Genomic DNA, 16,086 nt, shown 5'->3' with positions numbered 1-16,086 from the left:
ATCGGCTGAGGCCCTAACGAACACAGGAATTCCTCGAGGAATGCACCCAGGGTCAATCAAATCTATTCAAGCGGCTCGACGCCAGTCCTCATGCGACGCAAAACTAACGGGCTGTCACATCTCATTCTTTTTTGTCATATCAAGTATTTTTGTACTACGTTTTGGGCGTCCCCTTTCTGTAAAAGGGGGGTCACCAACACCTTGTAAAGCAGAGCTCCAATTATCCTACTCAAGTGCAATAATATCTTTTCTCTCTCTCTCTCTCTCTCTCTCTCTCTCTCTCTCCCGCTCTTCTCTAAATTGCTTATTCCCCTTGGCTCAAAGTCATTTATCTTCGGTCATTCTTCTTATCACTTGGCATTGGCCCGAGGCTGCCCCCGTATTCATTGCCTCTTAACTTGTTCTTCATTTTATAGCTTAATATTGGCCGAAAGAGCTCTATCTTATTATACCTTTAACTGTTATCCCATTCCTGGCTATCCCCGATAGTTCGACATCGATACCAACGCCGACCACGAGGTCCCATTGACCATCTCTGCATTCGGGCAACAAGCCCCTTTGGTTTGATTACTATCTCGTTTTAGATCTCATTTTATCATTACACTTCACGTTCTTAACACTAACTGCTTTAACAACTAGCTCAGGAATAGATCACATATTTTTAGAATCCTATTTACAAATTTAATTGTTGTTACCATTTTTACGATAAACACTTGTAAATTGCGTTCGCGACTAGGCTTCGCGTTCGCAAAGGAGGAAATTTGGCCCAGTAGAATTTACTCATCGCGTTCGCGATGAGAGGAACGTGTTCGCGAAGGTTAGACGGGTAAAGCATTGCGTTCACGAGGTCCTTGTCGCGTTCGCGTAAGAGAACTTTTGGTCAACGTCATTTTTGTGCTCCGCGAACGCGAGGCTTTGACCGCGTTCGCGAAGAAGGAATTAAATGCTTGGGCAGAATGTTTTAAAAGGTTTATTTCGCGAATTTTAGCCTATGTTCCTCCATTGTTAGGCGATGTTGAAGCTTTGTGAAGAGGGATTCAAGGGGAATCACTTGGAGGTAACATTTTTGACTTCATAACTCGTTTTTATGTGATTAATGACCTAATTAGTGGTGTAAAATTTGGGAAAAAATGGGTAATTAGGGCTTGAGTTTAAGAGGCCTTTAAATGAGGATTTGAGGGGTCATTTCGACTCCGATTTCAGTGTTCTTGTTATGTATAGACTCGTGAGAGTACGAAGTTTCTGAAAATGTAAATTTTACCCGATTCTGAGACGTGGGCCCGAGGGGCATTTTGGTCATTTTACACAATTCGCGTATTAGCTTAGAATTTAATTGTAGAATCAGTTACTTGAAGTGTTATTTACATTATGCAAATGAATTAAATAGATTTGGGCCATTTGAAGTCGAGTACTCATGGCAAAAACGTGGTGTCGGGTTGATTTTGAGCCGGTTTTAGGTAAGTGGCTTGTCTAACCTTGTATGGGGGATCTTCCCCTTAGGATTGATATATTTGGTAATTGAAATGCCTTGTACGTGAGGTGACGAGTGCGTACTTGTGTAATTTGTTAGAAATCCGATTTTCTTTAAGTACTTATAAGTATGCTCCTTCTCCTGCTTTTATTACTTGTACTATTAAGCCCGTTATTAGCTTAGGAAAACATGTCTAAATGATTTAATTTGCTTTAATTGTTCAATCTGTTTACCTGAACTCTATGTAGCATGCTAGGCTAGAATTATTTGTTGCCTTAATATGAAATTTTCCTTCTCTGAATATTTTCTTGCTACTGCTGTGTATTTTCATTGGGACTACGGATGTGGGATTCTGGTAGCTCCCCCTTGTCTGTTTACTTTGGGACTGCCGGTTAGATTCCTGATAGATCCCCCTTCGCATTTACTTTGGGACTAAGGGTTAGATTCCCGATAGATCCCCCTGCACAGTTATATGGAACTACGGGAATACACCCGATAGATTCCCTCAGTACTGGGTATTTACATTTAGGATTACGGATCGGGATTCCGGTAGATCCCTGCGCATTGATAGTTGGACTACGGGACGGGATCTCGGGAGATCCTTCGGACATATATATGATGGACTACGGGACAGTATCCCGAGAGATCTACTGGACAGTTGTAATTGGGACTACACGACGGTATCCTGGAAGGTTCCCCGGTTGTTATCTCTGTGTTGAGTTGTATTTCTTTCCGTGGCTTGTTTTGTCTCTGTTCTAGTTGTTGTTGTTCTGTCAAGTCTATGTTATTTCTTACTGTTGCACTTATTTATACTGTTTTATTCCACACTGTTAACCCTTATATTATATTTAACCTCAGTAGGGCCCTGACCTTCCTCGTCATACCCGACCGAGGTTAGGCTTGACACTTACTAAGTACCGCTGTGGTGTACTCATGCCTCTTCTGCACATGTTTTCATGTGTAGATCCAGGTACTTCTACTCAGGCTTACCATCCTTGAGGGAGGCGACTACTTAGAGACTTCGAGGTACATCTGTCGCGTCTGCAGACCGAGGAGTCCCTTTCTATTCCTACCTTTTAGTATTTAGCCCTTCTGCACTTTCTGTTCTTATTAGACAAATTCCGGAGTTACAGCTATGTAGTATTTCTTTTTCTTAGCTTGTGATTCGTAGGTTTCCGGGTCTTGGATTTGGATATTGGTTTTGATATTTATATATGGTGCATGCCGAGCGGCACATTTAAACAATGTTATTGCCTTATTTCTGCTTTTAAATTGTTTTACTTCCGCAAGTTTTGGTTATCTTCCGTAATTTAGACTTACCTAGTCGTAGAGACTAGGTGTCGTCACTATGGTTCACGGAGGCGAATTGGGGTCGTGACAAAAACATCCATGTAAAAATACATATATTTTCTCAACTTATAATTTTCATAATCTCATATAAAGAATAAAATTTTTCGTACACTTAATTCTTAAAATGGTAAAAAGATAATCTTCTTTTATTGTGAGAAAATAATTTCTATCTTTTATAATAAAGAAAATCTCATAAACTTTCCCATATTTTTTGTATAATTTAAAGCATATTGGAAAGTAGTAATATTAATAACTATATAAAATCATATTATTTTAAAACTATTTTACAAAAATATTCCACTCAAAATACCATATCAAATGTAATAACAGTGTCAAAGTTGTTAAACTCACGGGATGTAACAACTATGGGGTTCCATCACAAAGGATCACAACAGTAAAGGAAGCTGAGCAATTAAAATACTTGAATTGATAAACACACATAAATACAATAAACAGAAAGTGCACGACATCACCCTTCGTGCTTTATCACTCTTCCTCACCATATGCATAAATAAAAATGTTCACGGCATCACCCTACGTGCTTTAACTCTCTTATAATCATAGCACGGCATCACCCTTCATGCTTTTACTCTCAATAATGTGGCACAACATCACCCTTCGTGCTTTTACACTCACAATATTGGCACTACATCACCCTTCGTGCTTTACACTCTTCCTCACCCAAGCAATAGCAACAATAACATCCCGGCAAGGGAATCAACAATAGAAACAATAACATCCCGGCAAGGGATTCAACAATAGAAACAATAACCTCCCGGCAAGGGATTCAACAATAGAAACAATAACCTCCCGGCAAGGGAATCAACAATAAAAACAATAACCTCCCAGCAAGGGAATCAACAATAACCAATCATGTTTCAACAGTTAGCTTCACAATATAGATCTCAACTTGAGTCAATGCTCAACAATGGTCAATTACCAGGAGAATGTCACAAGTCTTGTTCAACATGAATAATCGTCAATTTAAGCATGAATAGTACATAATAAAGATCACGGAAAAACTAAGAAGCACAATAGCCTTAACAAAACAACAAGACATAATAAGCACATGATAACTGCACTGATAACTACAACAATTGGACATGTAACATATTTGCACGATGTCATAGAGGAACTCACAACCAAGAAGTATCAAAACAATAAGGAAGGTAATCACTTCAATTAAGGAAATTAGGTCTCAAGTAACCCGTAAGAATTAGAGGAAAGCTAACAACATCATATGGAGCATATAGAGGTAATTTAAGCAATTGGGAAACTAAATCATAACAGAATACTTTACATATAATGAACATGAGGACTTAAGAATCCTAAAGGCAAATTTCCCACAAATAAATCCGAGCACACACTCGTCACCTCGCGTGCACGGACTACAATTAGCATAGAAGACTCAAATCCTAAGGGAAAATCCCCCACACAAAGTTAGGCAAGATACTTACCTCAAATACGACAAAACGACACTCTAAGATGCACTTCTCGGGTGAAAAGACCTCTAGACGACTCAAATCTAACCAAATATGACTTGAATACATAAAATAATGCAGGAGAAACTAATTTTAGTTAACAAAACTATGATTCTTATATAATTTGTAAAAAGTCAATAAAAGTTAACTCCCCAGGCCCGCACTTCGGAACCTGACAAAATTTACAAAAACCGAATACCCATTCCGATACGAGTTCACCCATATGAAAATTATCCAATTCTGATACCATTTGGTCCTTCAAATTATCATTTTACATTTTTGAAAGATTTTACAATTTTTCCCAAATTTTCCTTTACATTCTTATGAATTTGATGTTAAATCTAAGGTATAATCACAAAATATAGTTGGAAAGTGATTAGAGACACCTACCCAATGATTTGGTAAGAAAATCTTCTCTCAAAATCGCCCACTCTCAGAGTTAGGGTTTAAAATATGAAAAATGAGCAAAAACTCGGAATACTCAGCTTTTAGCAGGCTGCAGATGTCATATTTGTGATACTGGGTTCGCAAATGCGAACTCGCAAATGCAAAGAAAGCTTCACAAATGTGAAGCCTGGAATTACCCTGCTAATGTCGCATTTGCGACAGAAACTTCGCAAATGCGAAGGCCAGCTTTCGCAAATGCGACAGCCTCATCGCAAATGCGAGAAAATGCCCAGCCGCCAGGAATCGCAATGCGATGGTTCTTCGCAATTGCGATGGCCGAATTTGCGACCAGAACATCGCAAATGCGAGGATACCATAACCAGAAAATCTAATTTCATGAAACTATTCCAAAAGCATTCCGAAACTCATCCGAGCCCTCGGGGCTCCAAACCAAATCCACACAAGTCTGAACACACAACATGAACTCGCTCACGCGATCGAAACATCAAAATAACTACCACGAATCGAATGCCAAAACGCATGAAAATCCCTATGAACCTCAAGAACTTCTAGAATTGCAACCACGCGTCCGAACCATATCAAATCAACTCCAAACGACGCCAAATTTTGCAGACAAGTCCAAAATGACATAACAGAGCTGTTCCAACTTTCAGAATTGCATTTCGGCCTCGGTAATACAAAAGTCAACTATGGGTCAAACCTCTTCATTTTCCAAACTTCAACTTTTGCCGAAATACCTCAATTACCCAAAGCTACTTAGATCATCCAAAGCTCATTCCGGAGCCGTTTACTCAAAAGTTAAATTCTGGCCAAATTCTCTCCCCTTAAGCTTCTAGAACTGTATTCTTTCTTCCAATTCGACTCTGATTCATCCGGAAACTGAATCCAACCATGCACACAAGTCGATACACATAATATGAAACTGCTCGTGACCTCAAACTGCCGAACCGGACACAATTGCTCAAAACGACAAGTCGGGTCATTACAGTTTCTCACCAAATTCAACAGAAAATTCATATATATAGTAACAGACCTATACCGGATTTCGAAACCAAAATATGGACCCGATATCAATAAAGTTAAACATTGGTCACATTTTTAGATTCATTAAGCCTTCAAACTTTAATTTTTCAATAAAATACGAAAATCGAGCTAAGGACCTCTGAATTCGATTCCGGGCATACGCCCAAGTCCCAAATCACGATACGGATACACCGGGACTGTCAAAATATGGATTTGGGTCTGTTTGCTCAAAACGTTGACTGTAGTCAACTCAAATGGATTTTAAGGCAAAATTTCATATTTTATCAATTTTTAACATAAGAGTCTTCCAGAAAAACACCCGGACTGCACATGCAAATTGAAAAAGGCTAAAATGAGTTATTTGAGGCTTCGAAATACAAAATTAGGTTCTAAAACTCTAGATGATCTGTCGGGTCATCATGCTTTCATTTCATAATATCAGTCATAGTTAAAAGAGGATGAACATTATACCTTAGTCTTCTTAACGAGTTTCTTGAGATGGTAGGGTCTCGTGCTGATAACGTGTAATGAAATCATAAAAAAGAATATTGCGAAGAAAGAGAGAAAATTCTTATTGATTTGGGATGAATAATGAATTACAATGGAATAAGACCCCTCTATTTATAGGGAAAGAGGACTTAGCCACCAAGTAAAATCTCTAAAATCTCTCTAAAACATAGTCATTTACCTTAAATACAATTCTATTTATAACAGAAATAATTTTTATGACCAAATGGGCCCCACGTATACACATTCCTTTTTTATCTTAAAATTTGAAAGACTGAATATCAAAAATGTACTCGTGTCACAACCTGTACAAGAGCTCTAAATTCAAGTATTTACCAAAAGGATTTATTATAATTGTTGCCATGAAAAACTCATATTGTAGTAGCAACGTTTGACTCTAATTATAGTTCTACACATAAATTATCGGAATAACTTTTTCCCCAATCAAACTGCCCTTAAGGAATTATTCATTGCAAAATGTAATAGAACCATAATACATGATTTAATAACTCAATGACCACTAATATACAGTTAGGTTTTCCTTGCACTATAAAATTAGTAGCAAAAGAGACTAAGATCGAGTTAGTTATTATTATTTTAAGAAGTTACGGTTTAGTGGTACGACTTGTATAACAAACAGGGTAAGACATTTATGAATATGACATATAATAAGAATTGACATATTGTTGGTCTTAGATTACATTTAGCAAGGACAGCCTAAAAAAATTGGCATGGTATAGTCAAATCCCCTAAAAAAACTATTTTCCTATACAGTCTTTCATCTTTAATCAGAAATATCGTGTTCGAGCTCTGATAAGGAGTGTCTTTGTTAAGGAGTGCCTTATTACTTCAATATGGGACTTTCCGATGCGAATCCGAATTTATTCGGGCCCCATGCGTGTAGCAGATGCCCGGTGAGAAACCAAAGAAAAAGTTGTGATAGACATTTTGATATACACATTATTATTGTAATATATATTTATTAGCTACATGATGACAATAAATAAAAAATAAGTATATTCTAACCAATTAGTAGGTTGAGTTGATACACGGCGCCAAATTACCTTTTTTCTTTGATCATCTGGTCGTTCCGATAGCGCAAAATTTCCTCTGGCTTCAGCGCAAGATATAGTGGACTTTGGGTTGATTACAATAGGCCCAAGATGTTTAGTATGTCGGAATATGAAAAAGAATTAACCCAAATAGCCGCCCATCTAATGCTTAAATTAAAAATAGCTAGTGAAGGTACAATATATGCATAATTTATATATTATATGTGTATGATTATGTATAATTAATGTATAAATTATATATATGATTAGAAAAAGTAAATAATGAATATGAATGGCTATTTTTGTAAAGATCCCGAATATATAGCCTAGCGAGATTCGTATTAGTGAAGGCCCGTCCAAGAATATGGTGAGCAGAAGTGTTTGGCTGTGATGAAATTCTGGGAGGGGTTCTAATTCAAAACTCAAGAGAAACAGAGGGGAAAAAAACAAAGAAAAGAGAAGTGGATTGGCAATTTAATTAAAGTGTAGTGTCAGGAAGCCTTTTTAAAGGGCTGCTATTTAGAAAATAGCCAGTGTATCCTGAATTTTAGTTTTTCAGGATAAGAATGTCCTAAATAGTCCTAAGTAAAGATTTTTAGTTTAAAATTTCAGGACAAAATAAGTACTGACTAATCTGTAAATAACATCCCTGGGAATGCCTATCTGTGCACTTGCCCCGTCCATCTTGAGTTATGTTTTTTCGTATGAGTTGTACACGCTCATAACTTAAAGCCTTTTGGATTTAATGTTCAAATTCTTCCACATGATATGGTCAACTCTTTGATAAACTTATTTTAACTTATTTTACACTTGTAAAGTCCGTATAATATTCATGTGTTTATATAAAAATTTAGTGATAAGAGAAAAGACTGTTATTTGTTATTACAATCTACCTTCTGGTTCATTTGTAGATCAAGTGCTGCCCAAAGGCGTTTGTAGCATTAAGATGACGTGTTCAATTGAGTTCATCACTGTCAATGTAGAGTATAATATGTATATCAATGATATAATATGTGTGTATAATCACTATAAATCTATGTATACTGACTAGAAAAAGTAAACAGTGAATTCGACTGATTATTTACGTAAAGATCCCATTAAATACATAATTTGTATGATAAATTGTATGTCTTATTTTTAGTACAGTAAATTAAACATCTATTAATAACGATATATCTATAAAATAATTTATATTACAATAAATTTCAGCATTATAATTCTATCATAATTAATCTCGAAATAACATGTTCATCAACCGACCTTGACTATCTAATAAGTCAGCTAAAAATAGGAAGTAAACCATCCAACTTTTTCTTGTAGTAATTTTGATTACCTATTTACGTGTGAACTTTATTTAAGGTAAATTCTGATACATTAAAAAGAAAACAAAGAAACAAATTACTGATCTCCTCCCCCTCCCCTGCGTCAAATTGCAATCTTCTAATAGTACATTAGTACTACTGTGCTTTTCCCAATCTTTAAAATATGGCAAAGCTCTTTTAACATGATGGAAAAAAATATTCTATGTACTATTCGAATTACTTAATTTTTATGTTACGATCAGAATAAAATGGGAGCTGATAAGCAGTCACGTGAGATGCACGTGTGCAGAAGTTAGTTAGACAGTTAGTTTTCTGGAAGTTAGTTATAGTTTGTTACAAGTTAGTTACGAGTTAGTTACCAGTAGCTACAGCTGAATTCCTCTCATATAAGCTGAAATCACAGCTATTGTAATGCTCATTCAATTGTATTAGATTCTCAATGGAATATCTCTCCTTTTCTCTCTAAATTCTCGGAATCATTTCTCTTCCTAAGTCATCTGTTCAAGAGCAATTCTTTTCATTTGCTCTTAGGATACTTATATTTCCTTAAATTTCGTTAGCTGGTATCATTGGTATCAGAGCGGATATTTTCTTTGGATCTGTGAATCGAAAATAGGGGAACACAACACCAGAATTCAGGAACTACGTCGAGATTTGGATGGTCTTCGAGGATAATTTGAAGGAATCGCTGGATCAGTGGAAGAATTGCGTAGATCTATGGATGAAAGGCTTACACACTTGATGGAAGAATTTAAGAAGATTCTACTGACAAATGGAAGTAATGCACGAATTGTTGTTGAAGAAGAGGTAATAACAACAACAGAAAAGGGTCAATGAAGGGAAGAATATAAACTGTCTACTAGGAGCCATCAGTTGGAATTTCCTAAATTTGATGGAACTGGGCTTCGTGACTGGCTGTATTAATGTGAGCAATTCTTTGAAGTCGATCAGACCCCTAAAACTTCGAAAGTGAAGATGGCTTTTTGTCGATTGGCTGGAAAGGCTCTTTAATGGCATTAGGCATACATGAAAACTCGACTATCAAGGGACTGGCCTAATTGGGGAGAGTACGTGACGTGCATGCATGCAAGGTTTGGATCAGAATTATTTGATGATCCAATGGATGATTTGAAGGATCTTAGACAGGTATCTTCTGTGCAAGATTATGTAGACTTATTTGATGAACTATTAACTAGAGTCGAGTTGGATGAAGAATATATTGTTAGTCGCTTTCTTATAGGTCTTAAACCTGAAATTGGTTTGCCCGTCAAAATGTTTGCACCTAGATCTTTGCAGAAAGCTATTAGCCTTTTTAGAATCCAAGAACAAACTCTGTTCATAAAAAAACATACTTTAAAAAATACCCCTGTAAGTTCTACACCTAGACCAATTCATAAATCCTTTGTCAATCTTACTTACTCAAAAAACCCACACTCAAACCACTCTAAACCAAATCCATCTTTCCAAAAGCCCAAGATTCCTACTCAGGAACAACTAAACCATCCTACAGAAACCCAAGACCCCAAGACTTTTATGCCCTGCTGAAATGGAGGAGAAGCGGGTTAATGAACTGTGCTTCAATTGTGATGAAAAGTATGTTCCGGTCCATGTATGCGCAAAGAGAAGACAATTATTCTCTATTGAGGTGATAGAACCTAAGGAAGAAGGAAATGGTGAAGAAGACATCTTGTTTGATCCCTCTGAATTACTGAACATGGAAGGATTTGCCTATGATGTTGATTCTGATGGTGCAATCCTACCTCATGTTTCTGTACATGCTATGACTGGCACTAAAGATTTCAGAACCATGTTCAGGACTATGAGAGTGACTAGTTAAGTCAAAGGCAAGACAATGAAAATCTTGATTGACACTACCAATACCCACAATTTTATGGACCTTAATATTGCAAAAAGATTAGAATGCTATCTAACAATGATTCATCCATTTGCTGTGTCTGTAGCTGATGGGAATAGAACGTATAGCAAAGCCATTTGCAAGAGATTCATTTGGAAAATGCAAAGAGTGTAGTTCATGTCTGATATGCTGACTCTTCCTCTTGGTGGCTGTAACATGGTTTTAGGAGTGCAATGGCTGATAACATTGGGTGACATTTTATGAAACTTCAAGAAATTGAAGATGGAGTTCACGATAGGAAGTCAGAAGGTGTCACTAAGGAGTACTCAGTCTCCTTATATAAGGTTAGTAGGACAAGGTCAGATGGACAAACTTTTGGCCAAACCTGCTAAATTATCAATGATGTCCTTGGGAGTAATAGCTGCAGAATGTAAGACTGAACCTTGTTTATGGGGGTTAGGAGAACAGGGAGACATGGTAGTAAACAAGGATGGGTTTTAGAAATTATTAAAAGAGTACATTGATTTGTTTGAGGTCCCTAGAGAGCTGTCACCACCAAGACAATATGACCATAGAATTGTCTTGAAGGAGGGAACTTCCCCAGTCAATATTAGACCTTATAGGTATCCCACTATATAGAAAGAAGAAATTGAGAAGAATGGTTGAGGAGTTGATATCTGCTGGTGTGATTAGGAACATCATAAGTCCCTATTTATCACCCATTGTTATGGTCAAGAAAAAAGATAGGAGTTGGAGGATGTGTGTAGACTATAGGGAACTCAATAACTATACAGTTAAGGACAAGTTTCTAATACTAGTGATAGAGAAGTTATTAGATGAGTTACATGGTGCCAGGTTCTTCTCAAAGCTGGATCTCAGATCAGGATACCATCAAATTAGGATGTGAGAAAATGACATTCCCAAGACAGCATTTAGAACTCATCATGGCCACTTTGAGTTCTTTGTCATGCCCTTTGGCCTTACTAATGCACCCTCTATTTTTCAAATTGATGAATCAAATTTTTATGCCTTACCTCAGGAACTTCATCATAGTTTTCTTTGATGATACAGTTCTTCTTGGGAGAATCATCTCTCACATTTGGAGAATGCTTTTCAGGTCTTAAGGACCAATGTTATGTTTGTCAAGCAAAGAAAATTTGCTTTCGTAGAAACTCAAATGGATTACTTAGGTCATGTGATCTCTGAACAAGGGTGTCTATGGAACCACAAAAGGTATTAGTAGTACTCAATTGGCCTCCACCAACCAACATCAAAGCATTAAGGGGATTCCTGGGTCTCACAGGTTATTACATGAGGTTCATAAAGGGCTATGATTCTGTTTCTAGATCTCTAACTGACCTATTGAAGAAAAGCTGTTTTGCATGGAATGAAGCTACAACTATATCATTTAATACACTGAAGGAGATGATCACTTCAACTCCTATCTTGGCACTGCCAGATTTCTCTAAGGAATTTATTGTTGAAACAGATGCATGGAGAAGGCATTGGTGCAGTTCTCACTTCAGATGATCGACTTATAGCTTTTTTTCAGCAAATAATTATCAGAAAGAAACAAGACTTTCTCAGTTTATGAAAGGGAGCTTATGGCCTTGGTATGTGCAGTGCAAAAATGGAGACCTTATCTGTTAGGTAGACACTTTACAATTAAGACTAACCATCACAGTCTTAAGTACCTACTTGAGCAGAGAATTACTTTACCAAGTCAACATAAGTGGCTAGTTAAATTGCTTGGGTATGAGTACAACATATCTTACAAGAGTGGGAAGGAGAACATTGTTGCAGATACTCTATCTAGGAAGGAAGAGGTTGTACAGCTTTGTAGCATTTCTGCTATACACATGGACTTATTAGAAGAAGTCAAGCAATCATGGCAACATAATATTGTTCTACAAAAGCTGATAGAAAACTTGCAGACCACATCAACAGTCAATCCATACTACAAGTTTCAAGCAGGGATCTTAAGTAGAAAAGGCAGGATGATGGTGGGAAATAATGAAGATTTGAAGACCAAATTGATAGCCTTCTATTACAGTAGTTTAATTGGAGGACATTCTGGGATTACTGCTACCTTGAGCAGACTGAAACAAGATTTTTATTGGAAGAAAATGAAGCAGACTGTATACTCCTATGTGAGGGAGTGTGACATCTGTCAAAGGTGTAAGAATGAGAATGTGGCTTACCCAGGGTTGCTACAACCCTTACCTATTCCAGATAAGGTATGGCAAGATGTTTCTATGAATTTCATAGAAGGACTACCAAAAGCCCATGGTAAGGAGGTTATTTTTGTAGTGGTCGATAAACTGAGCTAAGCTGCCCATTTCATGGCTCTAAAGCATCCTTATACTGCTTTGGAGGTGGCTCAGATTTTCATGGACAATGTCTTTAAACTCCATGAGATGCCTAAGACTATAGTTTTTGATAGAGATGTAGTCTTCACTAGCAAGCAAATTTCGGAAGGATTTATTCAAGTTGTAGAAGGTTTTCTTGCTAACTTCAACTGCTTACCACCCTCAGACTAATGGCCAAGCTGAGGTGGTCAACAGATGCTTGGAATGCTACCTTAGGTGCATGACTTTTGATCGACCAAGAGAGTGGCCTAAATAGTTGTCATTGACAGAATTGTGGTTTAACACTACCTATAGCCATTAAAATGACACCCTATGAGGTGGTTTATGGGAAGAAACCACCACTCTTGCTGCCCATATGCCTTTTGACTCTCAACTGGATGTTATTGACAAAGTATACAAGCAAGAGAAACCACAATTAGAGCTATAAAGTCTCATTTGCTAAGAGCTCAGAATAGGATGAAATTCTAGGCTGACAAGGGTAGGACTGATAGAACTTATGTAGTAGGGGAATGAGTCTATGTTAAGTTGCAGCCATACATGCAGTTATATTTGAAGAGCCACTCCTTTCAAAAGTTATCATCCAAGTACTTTGGCCCTTTTCAGATAATCCAAAGGGTTGGACAAGTTGCATACATTTTGGTTTTGCCTCCTCAGTCAAAGATCCATCCCACATTCCATATTTCTCAGCTCAAGAAGAAGCTAGATACTCATACTATTTCTCCTACACTTCTAGTGGTTCATGCTGAACATGGACATGTCCTGCTTACTCCTGAGGCCATCTTAGACAGAAAACTAGCTCCCAAGAATGGCAAAGCCACAACACAAGTTCTAGTCAAATGATTGAGTGTTGCTTCTAAGGAAAGTATCTGGGAAGATTGGCAAGAGTTCCACCTCAAATTTCCTTATTTTAATCCTTGAGGATAGGGATTGTTTCAAGGGGAGAGTGATGTTACGATCAGAATAAAATGGGAGCTGATAAGCAGTCACGTGAGATGCACGTGTGCAGAAGTTAGTTAGACAGATAATTTTTCGGAAGTTTGTTATAGTTTGTTACAAGTAGCCTCAATTGAATTCCTCTCATAGAAGCTGAAATCACAGCTATTGTAATGCTCATTCAATTGTATTAGATTCTCAATGGATTATCTCTCCTTTTCTCTTTAAATTCTCGGAATCATTTCTCTTCCTAAGTCATTTGTTCAAGAGCAATTCTCTTCATTTTCTCTTTAGGATACTTAGATTTCCTTTAGTTTGTTAGTTGGTATCATTGGTATCAGAGCGGATCTTTTCCTTGGATCTGTGAATCAAAAATGGGAGAACACAACACCAGAATTCAGGAACTACGTCGAGATTTGGATTGTCTTCGAGGATCATTCGAAGGAATCGCTGGATCAGTGGAGGAATTGTGTAGATCTATGGATGAAAAGCTTACAGACTTGATGGAAGAATTTAAGAAGATTCTACTGACAAATGGAGGTAATTCACGAACTATTGTTGAAGAAGAGGTAACAACAACAACAGAAAGGGATCAACGAAGGGAAGAATATGAACTGCTGTGAGCACGTGATTTTTGCCTCACGAAAACTACTCCAAAATAAATCAAAAATAAAATAAATCTCTTTTACTGTGTAATTTTTAGAATTTGGGTGGTGTTTGTTAATTATTTGTGTTGTCCGTAAACGTTTGCTTTGTTATAGTTAAACAAAAAATAAAATAAAAATACATGTTTCATGCATATCTAGGATTTAATTATGCATTTAATAATTGTTTTAAAAAATAAAATTACAAAAAATATGTATTTATTCTATTTTTAATGTTTCACTGTGTGATTAACGCTTTGTCTATGTGTTAAATAATTGTTAAAAGGTGATTAATATTTTTTGGAAGGTTGAAATTGTTTTATAATTTTATTAGGATTTTTTATAATTAGGGATAAATTTAGGAAATGAAAATAGGTTGAAAAATAAAATAATCGGACCTGGACCTAAATCCAGGCCCAAACAAAATAAACCCCCTCAGCCCAATCCAGGCAACCCAGGTCCGGTCCAATTCAAGGCCAAGACCAAACGACGACGTTTGGTCACATTTTATCAAGGACCGTTGGATCAAAGCCAACCAACGACTGAGATCCTACGAACCTAACCCATAATCCTTACCCGATCCAATACCCGGTTCAACCCGTCCCCCAACTTAAACCAAACGACATCGTTTGGTTAAGTGGATAAATCCTGGCCTTTCATTCTGCTTGATCTAATGGTCAATATCAATCCGCCTTCCCCCTATATAAACTCCAAATCCTTACCCCGCCCCCCCTAACTAAACACCCCCCTCCTCTCTTGTTCATCGTCTTCCTCAAACACACCCCTAACCCTAGCCACCCTAGCATCCCACCGCCTGAAACCCGGCGGCAACAACGCCGCCGATCACCAAAATAACACCCCAGACTCCTCACCATTTCCTATACAAGGATCTGGCCTTAGTTTCCTTCGAATCAGACCCCAACCCTTCGAATCTTAAATCGAAGGTTGGTCTGAAAACTCAACCCTTTCCAATGGCTTCCAAAATAACACCACAGCTTCCCTTAAATACCCTCACCACAGATCTGTTAGTTGCATGGCTCGAATCCTACTGGAATTGCTCAAATCTTCATTTGAAGATTCGAGTGAAACCTAACCCTACTCAGATTCCTTCCAAAATAACACCAAATGACCCCTAGGCTTCCCTCACCCTTGTGTCGTCTTTGGTTCCCTTCGAATCTATCCGGGAATGTTCGGATTTAAAATCCAAGATCTGAAACCCTAAATTTTTCAATCTTGGAATCTTTTTCAATTCAGATGAAAGATTGAGGTTTAATTGACCTTAGTTGAAGTATTTTCAGTGGAAAATACTTCGACTAAAGTCTGTTTGATTTCAAAAAGTCCGAACCCAAGTTGAGTTTGAGTCCGGTTGAATTTGAAGGTTCAGAGGTATTTTTTCTGTTCTTATGTGTATTCTACATGTATTTTATGTTTGTTTCATTAGTCTGTTTAATTTTTCATAATTTTCTAGTCAATTCTGTGATTCTGCCTTATACTCGTCTATTTGATCCTAATTATACCATTGTTTCTGTCAGTATGATTATTTACAATGTGTGTAATCGACTTGATTAAATTCGTCGATTAGTTATATTATGAATTCTCGTTTATGATAATATTGATTGAAATAATCTGCTTATATAGACTGTTTGTTGACAATTGTTGTAGACAATCAGT

This window comes from Nicotiana sylvestris, chromosome 5 (genome assembly GCF_000393655.2).
Source record: "Nicotiana sylvestris chromosome 5, ASM39365v2, whole genome shotgun sequence".
Taxonomy (NCBI): Eukaryota; Viridiplantae; Streptophyta; class Magnoliopsida; order Solanales; family Solanaceae; genus Nicotiana; species Nicotiana sylvestris.
Note: the sequence above shows the minus strand (reverse complement) of the source record.